This window comes from Petromyzon marinus, unplaced genomic scaffold (genome assembly GCF_048934315.1).
Source record: "Petromyzon marinus isolate PM22_M1 ecotype Great Lakes invasive population unplaced genomic scaffold, UKy_Petmar_22M1.pri1.0 PM_G_Scaffold_123, whole genome shotgun sequence".
Taxonomy (NCBI): Eukaryota; Metazoa; Chordata; class Hyperoartia; order Petromyzontiformes; family Petromyzontidae; genus Petromyzon; species Petromyzon marinus.
The window spans coordinates 407501-420000 of record NW_027422677.1 but is presented as its reverse complement, the minus strand read 5'-3'; positions in this window follow the sequence as shown (position 1 = coordinate 420000).

Here is a 12500-nt window from a genome sequence, read left to right as displayed (position 1 = left end):
GCGAACGGCATGAAACTTCCAGAGGCATTTGCAGCAGGAATGCATGTGCAGTCAAAAAAGTGAATATTTTTCACGGATAGACCCCGTGAAACGCTAGAAATTGGCGGCGATGTCTCTCTTGTGGCTCACGGGGCTGTTAGGGTGGCACAGAAATCCCTCGGAATGGGAAAACGGGTCATTTTCGTGTCGCCACATTGCATGCGAACCGCATGAAACTTCCAGAGGCATTTGCAGCAGAAATGCATGTGCAGTCAAAAAATTGAATATTTTTCACGGATAGACCCCGTGAAACGCTAGAAATTGGCGGGGATGTGTCTCTTGTGGCTCACGGGGCTGTTAGGGTGGCACAGAAATCCCTCGGAATGGGAAAAAACGGGTCATTTTCGTGTCGCCACATTGCATGCGAACCGCATGAAACTTCCAGAGGCATTTGCAGCAGGAATGCATGTGCACTCAAAAAATGTGATATTTTTCACGGAGAGACCCCGTGAAACGCTAGAAGTGGGCGGGGATGTCTCTCTTGTGGCTCACGGGGCTGTTAGGGTGGCACAGAAATCCCTCGGAATGGGAAAACGGGTCATTTTCGTGTCGCCACATTGCATACGAACCGCATGAAACTTCCAGAGGCATTTGCAGCAGGAATGCATGTGCACTCAAAAAAGTGAATATTTCTCACGGATAGACCCCGTGATACGCTAGAAATTGGCGGGGATGTCTCTCTTGTGGCTCACGGGGCTGTTAGGGTGGCACAGAAATCCCTCGGAATGGGAAAACGGGTCATTTTCGTGTCGCCACATTGCATGCGAACCGCATGCAACTTCCAGAGGCATTTGCAGCAGAAATGCATGTGCAGTCAAAAAAAAATTGATATTTTTCACGGATAGACCCCGTGAAACGCTAGAAATTGGCGGGGATGTGTCTCTTGTGGCTCACGGGGCTGTTCGGGTCGCACAGAAATCCCTGGGAATGGGAAAACGGGTCATTTTCGTGTTGCCACATTGCGTACGAACCGCATGAAACTTCCAGAGGCATTTGCAGCAGGAATGCATGTGCACTCAAAAACTTCTATATGTTTCACGGATAGACCCCGTGAAACGCTAGAAATTGGCGGGGATGTGTCTCTTGTGGCTCACGGGGCTGTTAGGGTGGCACAGAACTCCCTCGGAATGGGAAAATGGGTCATTTTCGTGTTGCCACATTGCATAGGAACGCCATGAAACTTCCAGAGGCATTTGCAGCAGAAAGGCACGTGCACTCAAAAATTTTAATATTTTTCACGCATAGACCCCGTCAAACGCTAGAAGTTGGCGGGGATGTCTCTCTTGTGGCTCACGGGGCTGTTAGGGTCGCACAGAAATGCCTCGGAATGGGAAAACGGGTCATTTTTGTGTGGCCACATTGCATAGGAACGGCATGAAACTTCCAGAGGCATTTGCAGCAGGAATGCATGTGCACTCAAAAACGTCTATATTTTTCACGGATAGACCCCGTGAAACGCTATAAATTGGCGGGGATGTCTCTCTTGTGGCTCACGGGCGCTGTTAGTTAGGGTCGCACAGAAATCCCTCGGAATGGGAAAAGGGGTCATTTTCGTGTTGCCACATTGCGTACGAACGGCATGAAACTTCCAGAGGCATCTGCAGCAGAAATGCATGTGCACTCAAAAACGTCTATATTTTTCACGGATAGACCCCGTGAAACGCTAGAAATTGGCGGGGATGTGTCTCTTGTGGCTCACGGGGCTGTTAGGGTCGCACAGAAATCCCTCGGAATGGGAAAACGGGTCATTTTCGTGTTGCCACAATTGGCATACGAACGGCATGAAACTTCCAGAGGCATTTGCAGCAGAAATGCATGTGCACTCAAAAACGTGAATATTTTTTCACGGATAGACCCCGTCAAACGCTCGAATTTGGCGGGGATGTTTCTCTTGTGGGTCACGGGGCTGTTCGGCTCGCACAGAACTCCCTTGGTCCACCTGATTCGTGCATACAGGCAGCAACTAAAACTCTGTAAACCTGCTGTGAGGACATCTAAACAGTGGACCAGTGAGGCTGTGGAAGATTTGCGGGCGTGCTTAGACTGTACTGACTGGGATATGTTCACGACTGCTACCAATAGTCTGGATGAACTCACAGAGGCTGTGTACATCAGCTTCTGTGAGGACTGCTGTATCCCAACACGTACCAGGGTGAACTTTAACAACAACAAGCCCTGGTTCTCAGCAAAGCTCAAAAGGTTGAGGTTGGAGAAGGAGGAAGCGTTTAGGAGTGGGGATAGAGACAGATTCAAGGAGTCGAAGAACAGGTTTAGCAAAGCGGTGAGAGAGGCTAAACGACTGTACTCAGAGACACTAAAACACCAGTTCTCTACTAACGACGCTGCTTCTGTCTGCCAAAGGGCTCAGGCACATCACCAACTACAAACCCAGAGCGCCCCACACCACTAACGACTCCCGCCTAGCCAACGACCTGAACGAGTTCTACCGTAGATTTGAAAGACAATTGGACTGTCCTGAACCACCCCTTCCCACCCAAGAGGCCCCATCCCCCACCCATACTACAGAAACGACTCTCTCCTTTCAGGAGGGAGAAGTTAATGGGCTTTTCAAGAGGCAGAATCCACGCAAAGCAGCCGGGCCGGACTCTGTCTCTCCAGCCACCCTCAGGCACTGCGCTGACCAGCTGTCTCCGGTGTTCACCAACATCTTTAACACCTCCCTGGAGACATGCCATGTACCAGCCTGTCTCAAGTCCTCCACCATCATCGCTGTGCCCAAAAAGCTAAGGCCAACAGGACTAAATGATTACAGACCGGTCGCCCTTACATCTGTGGTAATGAAGTCTTTTGAGCGCCTGCTCCTGGCACACCTCAAAGCCATCACAGACCCTCTCCTGGACCCCCTTCAGTTTGCCTACAGAGCCAACAGGTCTGTGGACGACGCAGTTAACATGGCCCTCCACTTCACCCTACAGCATGTGGACGCCCCAGCATCCTACGCCAGGATCCTGTTTGTGGACTTCAGCTCTGCCTTCAACACCATCATCCCTGCCCTGCTTCAGGACAAGCTCTTCCAGCTGAACGTGCCCTACTCCACCTGCAGGTGGATCACAGACTTCCTCTCTGACAGGAAGCAGTGCGTTAAGCCGGGAACAGAAGTCTCTGACTCCAGGTCCATCAGCACGGGAACTCCTCAGGGCTGCGTCCTTTGCCCACTGCTCTTCTCCCTGTATACCAACAGCTGCGCCTCCAATCATCTGTCCGTCAAACTCTTGAAGTTTGTCGGACGACACCACCCTCATTGGGCTGATCTCGGGTGGGGATGAGTCTGACTATAGGTGGGAAGCTGACAACCTGGTGACCTGGTGTAGCCAGAACAACTTAGAGCTAAATGCTCTAAGGACAGTTGAGATGGTTGTGGACTTCAGGAAGAATACAGCCCCACTCACCGCCATCACCCTGTTGTATATATAGGTGTTATGAAAATTGATGAAAATAATGAAAATTAAATGAAATTTGAGATTTGCATAATTTATCCTAAATTATGTTAATCAGTGTAATTATGCGCATAAATTATGCTGATTCGAGAGATAATCGTATTAATTTATGCGAGTGGGCGTGGTTATGATGATGCAGGTCGTTATGGATTATAAGGTCGAGCCTCGGTGACGAGGATTGTGTTATGAATTGGAATGACGCAATTAATCGTATGCAGTGACGCAGGCGTTGTGAGCGTGAATGAGAGAGAGTCGATTCGACTCTGCTCTTTAATTCCGTATTATCGATAAGGATACGATTACTCTCGATTGAACATTACGAATTATGTGTGTTATGGATTATGTGTGGTGATAGTGTGCTTATGATAGGTCCCCAGGATTCAGATCTCATACGCAGAACAATATTATGCAGAATTTCAGGAAGAATCACACACAAACCTTCTGCTTTGATCAATTTTATTTTCTAGCTAACTTTAATTTTGGATAATATGAAAACTCTCGACCTTGGAATTTCCACACAGCGTTAGCATGATACCATCACGATTGCGTTGTTTCACCTCGATAGCGGCACCTGTGGTTAATTCCCGACGCGTAACGCAATCAATCGGTTGTTGAGAGAGAGATTAAAACATGCAACTATTCTATCAAAACCTTAACCTTATAATATGTAAATTCGTGTTTAAACATTGCCCACACAGTACCACATCCATTCATAGACCTTCAAGTCAATTCGTATCACGTTGTTAACAGGACGATTGGTTATTATGCAACTCAATGACAGCAGTATTTTCCTTTATGAATTGATTTTTAATGCACCACCTTGGAGTGGCACCCTTCTTGATTATCCCGATATGCGTATCGTGTGTCTTCTTTATCACTGGTTCAATTCTTTGCGTAAAACAGACGCCGAGGTTAGCATCTCTTGTGTCCAAAATGTGTTTCCTGTGTGTTGCGGCGCGGTGGGGGAGTGAGGGGGAGAGTGTGGAGGAGGGGTTGCATACGACCGGCTGCCAGTTTCTGTCCACCGCTGGCTGGATGAGTCAGCACGACGCTCGCCGTCGTCGCGCCGATGGGTGTTGAGTGCGGGGCCGCTGCCCTCTCAGCGCTGGTGACGCGAAGTTGCGCACTGTGGCACGCTGGTGGCACGCTGCTGGCACGCGCTGGTGCCGATGGCACGCTGGTGGCGCGCTGTTGGCACGCGCTGGTGATGGTGCTGATGGCACGCTGGTGGCGCGCTCCCTCTCCTTGAAGATGCGCGAACGCGCCCGTGCTGGTTCGCTGATAGCAGTTTCTCTCCACTGCTGGCTGAGCTGCTGCACGCTCTTGCTTGGCGTTGCTGGCCGCGCTCTTTCTCCTTGAAGATGCGCGAACGCGCCCGTGCTGATTCGCTGACAGCAGTTTCTCTCCACTGCTGGTTGAGCTACGCCGGCGCGCGCTCTTTCCGCTGCTGTATTATCTGACGCTGCGCTCGCGAGCGACAGGTCAAGTTTTTCTTCTGCTGAGTGAGCCGAGTCGCACGCCCTCTCTCTTTGTTGAGGTTGTTGGCGGCTCTCTGACAGCAGGTTTCCTCCACTGCTGTATGACTCAAGTCGCACGCGCTTGGTCACTGGTTTGCTGAAGTTGTTGGCGGCTGCCCAAGCTTTTCCTTCAGTTGAGTGAGTTGAGTCGCACGTGCTCTCTCTGTTGAAGTGCGCGAACGCGCCCGTGCTGGTTCGCTGACAGCAGGTTTCCTCCACTGCTGTATGACTCACTTTTGTTGATACATCGCGACTCAGCGATCCTCGCTACTCAGCGAGGCTAGGAGCCAGCCGCTCCATGCGACTGCTCGTCCTGTGGACGTCTTGACTCTTGACTTAACTTCACTGGCCTTTTGAAAAATGCGGCTGACCGTTATATTCAAAGACAATTCTCTCTGCGCAGTGGACAAGGGGGGGGCGGGGTCTGTGTGTGTGAGTTCGTGTGTGTGTGTGTACAGATGGCTCCTGCGATAACGATCTGTTTGCCCTGGCGTGAAATTCCTCTCTCGCGCTCTTCGGGAGAGACAAAGGTGGTCGGGAGCACCTATCTCTTTATACTTTCGACTTATATTTCTCAAATACCATTTGGTCCCATGTTCGCCACGACTCGTGTTTGTAACTACGTCCTCCCGACACCTCTCGGTTTACCGAGGTTCGAAATGTTATGATGGAATTATTAAAAAGAAAAATAATTTTCATCCTGAGTTTAAGAGGTCCGTTTCCAGATTGTTGGAATCCATATCCCTTGGTTCTGTAAGGTTCTATAATGGAATATCGTTTAAGGTTAACACATTATTGTTAATGTTATTTTGCAATTTCTTTAAAACTTGTTTGTCTGGTTGCCGTGTGTGGGGTGGGGTGTGTCTCCTCATCAAACCCGGCTGGCTTTTCCAGATGGCCCCTTGTGATAAGGTGTAATTCCTGCTTCTCCGCGCTGTGAGAGAGACAAAGATGGTCGGGGTTGCTTGGGATATTGTTTAAACTCTTTCGTAAGTTTGCCCGTTCGCCTCATTCCTTCTCGATAACCTTTGATGTGACTCGGTATTTTGTCTCCAAGCTTTGTTTTAACAGTAAAAGTATTAAAGGTGAAAATCATTTGATAGCGAATTAATTATTGGATAATAATTCACTGATGTATCTGGTGGCCTGGTCTTGATTGGAGTGAGCGCGAGGACCGCTAACTTTAGCTCATTCTTGTTATTGCATTTTAAATTTGAACCGTTGTTTAAAAAAAAAAATAGTTTAACCCGTGGGCGTCCTCATTTCTGGCTTGCGGGAGGGCTTCCCTCTGCTTGACCTCCCTTAGGGCACATCAAACTCTTGTTCATCTGGAGATCTTCGCAGATAGCTGCTAACATCCTCGCCTCGAGAGTTTTATTATTTCTTTATTTATTAATGGCCTGTTTATGACCGACACCTGGTTTTGTGTGTGCCTGGCTTACGGGTTTTATTAATTATTTGTTTCGTTTGTTAAAAAAAAAATATGATATATATATAACGGCAAATATTATTGTTAATATCAATTTTGGAAAAGGCTCATATACAACACACCGCCCTTTTAAAAATGATCGGTGGTCTGCCACGGATTATTTTTAAAAATAAAAGAAAAATGCCTTTTCCATCTAGAACCATCGACATTCCTCGAGTTGACTGATTTTTCCTTACAACGCGCGCGTACGTGTCACAGCATGATTACATTTGAAATAAGAAAATAAAAGAACAGAAAAAAAAAAATAAAGGCAACATGTTACATCGGTTGTTATCAATTATTGCTACTTTGATTTTTGTTTCAGTTCCTGGGAAACACTGGATAGTGGTTTCGCGCCCGGTGGTACACAGTTTCCCTCCTGGCATCTCTTTGTTTAATGTTTACCAAGTTATTGGCAACCTTACTGCCACCTTTGGTCAAGAGTGCAGAATAATTTTTCTCATGACCAGGTATTTTAGAGTAACCTGTGACCTTTCCATGCAACATCATCACATCGTCGTTTTGGTTCATCGTCGGTGTGGCTTTAGCCAAATGAGCATGGTTCCTTGGTTCGTATCGGTAATTTTTTTATCCCTCGCCTTCCCTGTGGGTTTATGTGGCGTGAAGCCATGTCGTGCGCCACCAGGATTAGTACACAACACGAGTTTCCGTGCTCGACTGTTGGGGTCATTTGCCTTCTCCGCAGCCATGTGCAGATTTGCTGACTCCGTACCACGATTCGATTCCGTGCCTCGATTCGATTCCATGTTTTTGTGTGTGCTGGATTTCCACACATTCCCCGATCCATCATGGATTTTTGTCTCCGTAACGCGTTTCCCTGGCACTTTTACAGTACTCTCACGCAATTTTGCGACACAATTGATCGCGTTTCCAGTTAACAATTTCTCCCCTCGATCTTGTTGGTTATCATTTCCTGTTAGATCACGCTTCATGGTTAATTTTCTTTGTTCAATAGGTGGGTTCACCACGGGAGCGACTCTCGCGTTCCCCACCACATCAAAGCGTGTGCATGGCGCATTTAGTTTTCCACAATCATGGTTCCCCTCCTGGTTCTGTTTGTAACCTCCAACCTGCTTGATTTTTTCAAAGGGCTGTGATTTTTTTTTCAGATCAGCGGATACCTCTTTCCCTGTCATTTTCCTCTCAACCAGTGTGAGCGATTTATCACGTGCCCATGTCACCCTCTTTGTTACAGCCAAGCCATGTGTGCCCCTTGTGTATCGTGGAATGGAGAATCGGCATGATTCTGCTCTTGGCCTATACACGCCGTGATTCTCGCGATTATGTGTCTTTGTGTGTCGTGGCCGCCCATTCTCTATGTGCCACTGTCGACCGTAATTATTATCTCGCCATCTGTGTGGGTAATTTTGGCCGGCTGTGTGCCGTTGCATTGGGTGAAGATGTGGTCCTGCTCTTTGCTTCCACCCGTGGCGATTGTCGCAAATACGCGTCTCTGCACGCTGCGAACGCTCCTGGCCTGTGTGCCGTGGAATTTGGAACTGGTCTGACTTTGCTCGTGGTCTCCACGCATTGCGATTCTCGCAAATACGCGTCCGTGCATGCTGCGATCGCTCCTGGTCTGTGTGCCATTGTCTCGTGTAATTGTTATTTGACCACCCGTGTATGTAATTATGTTGGTAATCCGTGGGTGCTTTTTGTTTTCTGCACTGTGGGCCTGCGTGCATCAAATGCCTCACATGTTTTTTTTTTTCCTCTAATAGGCTGGTTGCCTTGTCCCGTTCACTGTGTGCTGTGAAATCATTGTTTTTAGCCCGGTACAGCCAAGCCATGTGTGCCCGATCCACTATGTGGTCTAAGGAGGCTGTCTCTGGATTCAAGACCATTCCCACAATTTCTGTAATCTCTGGACTTAAAGATCCAAAAAACATAATTTTGAACCTTTTGTCACCTTCGTGATACTGATCCACATCGCCCGCATAGTACGCTCTTTTAAATCGCATGAGGTAATCCCGAGGATCCTCGTCTGCACACTGGGTCATAGATTTTGCAGCGTTAAATCCCTCAGACAGTGTTGAATATTCTCCAAACTTCCGAATCACTGCCAGGCTCAGCTTTTTAAAATCGTTCCGAACCTCGTATGGTAGCAATTTTACCCATGATATGGACTGTCCATGCAAGCTGCGTTTCAGCAAACTCGCTTTTTCATCCGTTTTCCTCAGACCCCTGATCATTGCTTCTGCTTCTACCGTTGCGATGTGAGTGTGAATGTCCCTGTTCTTATTGTGTGGATCAAAATAGGGAATTCTGACGAGAGCTTTGTCCATCAATTTCAGAGTGTTACTACTGAACGAATATTCGGAAAGTTGATCATCGTCATCCGAGTCAGATTCGGATGAGTCATTAACATCACGGTGGCGTTGCTTAACATGATTTTTGTAGTGTATTTTGCGCCTATAACGTGGGTCAACTTTGCTCGGTGACTCATGTTTGTCCCATGGCTCATACTTATGTGGTTTTTGTGGGGTGTTTGATTTATATTTGTCTGGTGCGTCGTGCCTGTCGCGATGTTTGTGTCGGCCGTCTGTGCGTGGTGTGCGTTTTCCTGGAGAGTTGCCTCGGAGCTTCGGCTCCGCCCTTTCTCGCGTTATTAGTACAGAATCTCCTGGTGATTTAGTTTTAATATTCTGTCTTACTCTGACTTCGGGGTTATCAGTCCCACCTGTTTCTTTTCCGAAATTTTCCACCTCCCATAATCTCTGTTTGTCTGTCTGTGCGAGAGGGTCTGAGTTCAGCGTAGTTATTCCTGATGTTTTTACATCGTGTTCGCTTTTCTCCCATTTTATCCAGTTCTTAAGCAGTGTCCCAATGTCATCAATACAGCTCCCCTTCCATGTGTCTCCCTGATTTGTTTGCTCTGTAGCAGATCGGCCTGACCTTTTTGGTACAAGTTCCCAATATCCCGCAATCCACTCAAAAATTACTCTTAATACGAGCATCTCTGGAATTTCACTTCAGAGTGCATATCAAAACAGTTGTATCCAGAATGCATCAGTTCGACTCGTGTGACTCTGGTATTCCCTTCAGAGCACGTATAAAAACACTTGTATCACAGGGTGTGGTCAGTTTGACTCGAGCAAATAATCTTACTTCAACTGTCTTTGTTATACCCTGCTACTCTGGAATTTCCCTTCAGAGTGCGTTTTTTTTTGTTTGTTTTACACCCGTTACAGTCACAGGGTAACGTTAGATCATAACCTTGGTTAATACAACAGTGATTTGTTCCTTAATTCAAGCATAAACTGTCTGCGAGAGATCCCGGACGACGCGCCCAATATGTTGTATATATAGGTGTTATGAAAATTGATGAAAATAATGAAAATTAAATGAAATTTGAGATTTGCATAATTTATCCTAAATTATGTTAATCAGTGTAATTATGCGCATAAATTATGCTGATTCGAGAGATAATCGTATTAATTTATGCGAGTGGGCGTGGTTATGATGATGCAGGTCGTTATGGATTATAAGGTCGAGCCTCGGTGACGAGGATTGTGTTATGAATTGGAATGACGCAATTAATCGTATGCAGTGACGCAGGCGTTGTGAGCGTGAATGAGAGAGAGTCGATTCGACTCTGCTCTTTAATTCCGTATTATCGATAAGGATACGATTACTCTCGATTGAACATTACGAATTATGTGTGTTATGGATTATGTGTGGTGATAGTGTGCTTATGATAGGTCCCCAGGATTCAGATCTCATACGCAGAACAATATTATGCAGAATTTCAGGAAGAATCACACACAAACCTTCTGCTTTGATCAATTTTATTTTCTAGCTAACTTTAATTTTGGATAATATGAAAACTCTCGACCTTGGAATTTCCACACAGCGTTAGCATGATACCATCACGATTGCGTTGTTTCACCTCGATAGCGGCACCTGTGGTTAATTCCCGACGCGTAACGCAATCAATCGGTTGTTGAGAGAGAGATTAAAACATGCAACTATTCTATCAAAACCTTAACCTTATAATATGTAAATTCGTGTTTAAACATTGCCCACACAGTACCACATCCATTCATAGACCTTCAAGTCAATTCGTATCACGTTGTTAACAGGACGATTGGTTATTATGCAACTCAATGACAGCAGTATTTTCCTTTATGAATTGATTTTTAATGCACCACCTTGGAGTGGCACCCTTCTTGATTATCCCGATATGCGTATCGTGTGTCTTCTTTATCACTGGTTCAATTCTTTGCGTAAAACAGACGCCGAGGTTAGCATCTCTTGTGTCCAAAATGTGTTTCCTGTGTGTTGCGGCGCGGTGGGGGAGTGAGGGGGAGAGTGTGGAGGAGGGGTTGCATACGACCGGCTGCCAGTTTCTGTCCACCGCTGGCTGGATGAGTCAGCACGACGCTCGCCGTCGTCGCGCCGATGGGTGTTGAGTGCGGGGCCGCTGCCCTCTCAGCGCTGGTGACGCGAAGTTGCGCACTGTGGCACGCTGGTGGCACGCTGCTGGCACGCGCTGGTGCCGATGGCACGCTGGTGGCGCGCTGTTGGCACGCGCTGGTGATGGTGCTGATGGCACGCTGGTGGCGCGCTCCCTCTCCTTGAAGATGCGCGAACGCGCCCGTGCTGGTTCGCTGATAGCAGTTTCTCTCCACTGCTGGCTGAGCTGCTGCACGCTCTTGCTTGGCGTTGCTGGCCGCGCTCTTTCTCCTTGAAGATGCGCGAACGCTCCCGTGCTGATTCGCTGACAGCAGTTTCTCTCCACTGCTGGTTGAGCTACGCCGGCGCGCGCTCTTTCCGCTGCTGTATTATCTGACGCTGCGCTCGCGAGCGACAGGTCAAGTTTTTCTTCTGCTGAGTGAGCCGAGTCGCACGCCCTCTCTCTTTGTTGAGGTTGTTGGCGGCTCTCTGACAGCAGGTTTCCTCCACTGCTGTATGACTCAAGTCGCACGCGCTTGGTCACTGGTTTGCTGAAGTTGTTGGCGGCTGCCCAAGCTTTTCCTTCAGTTGAGTGAGTTGAGTCGCACGTGCTCTCTCTGTTGAAGTGCGCGAACGCGCCCGTGCTGGTTCGCTGACAGCAGGTTTCCTCCACTGCTGTATGACTCACTTTTGTTGATACATCGCGACTCAGCGATCCTCGCTACTCAGCGAGGCTAGGAGCCAGCCGCTCCATGCGACTGCTCGTCCTGTGGACGTCTTGACTCTTGACTTAACTTCACTGGCCTTTTGAAAAATGCGGCTGACCGTTATATTCAAAGACAATTCTCTCTGCGCAGTGGACAAGGGGGGGGCGGGGTCTGTGTGTGTGAGTTCGTGTGTGTGTGTGTACAGATGGCTCCTGCGATAACGATCTGTTTGCCCTGGCGTGAAATTCCTCTCTCGCGCTCTTCGGGAGAGACAAAGGTGGTCGGGAGCACCTATCTCTTTATACTTTCGACTTATATTTCTCAAATACCATTTGGTCCCATGTTCGCCACGACTCGTGTTTGTAACTACGTCCTCCCGACACCTCTCGGTTTACCGAGGTTCGAAATGTTATGATGGAATTATTAAAAAGAAAAATAATTTTCATCCTGAGTTTAAGAGGTCCGTTTCCAGATTGTTGGAATCCATATCCCTTGGTTCTGTAAGGTTCTATAATGGAATATCGTTTAAGGTTAACACATTATTGTTAATGTTATTTTGCAATTTCTTTAAAACTTGTTTGTCTGGTTGCCGTGTGTGGGGTGGGGTGTGTCTCCTCATCAAACCCGGCTGGCTTTTCCAGATGGCCCCTTGTGATAAGGTGTAATTCCTGCTTCTCCGCGCTGTGAGAGAGACAAAGATGGTCGGGGTTGCTTGGGATATTGTTTAAACTCTTTCGTAAGTTTGCCCGTTCGCCTCATTCCTTCTCGATAACCTTTGATGTGACTCGGTATTTTGTCTCCAAGCTTTGTTTTAACAGTAAAAGTATTAAAGGTGAAAATCATTTGATAGCGAATTAATTATTGGATAATAATTCACTGATGTATCTGGTGGCCT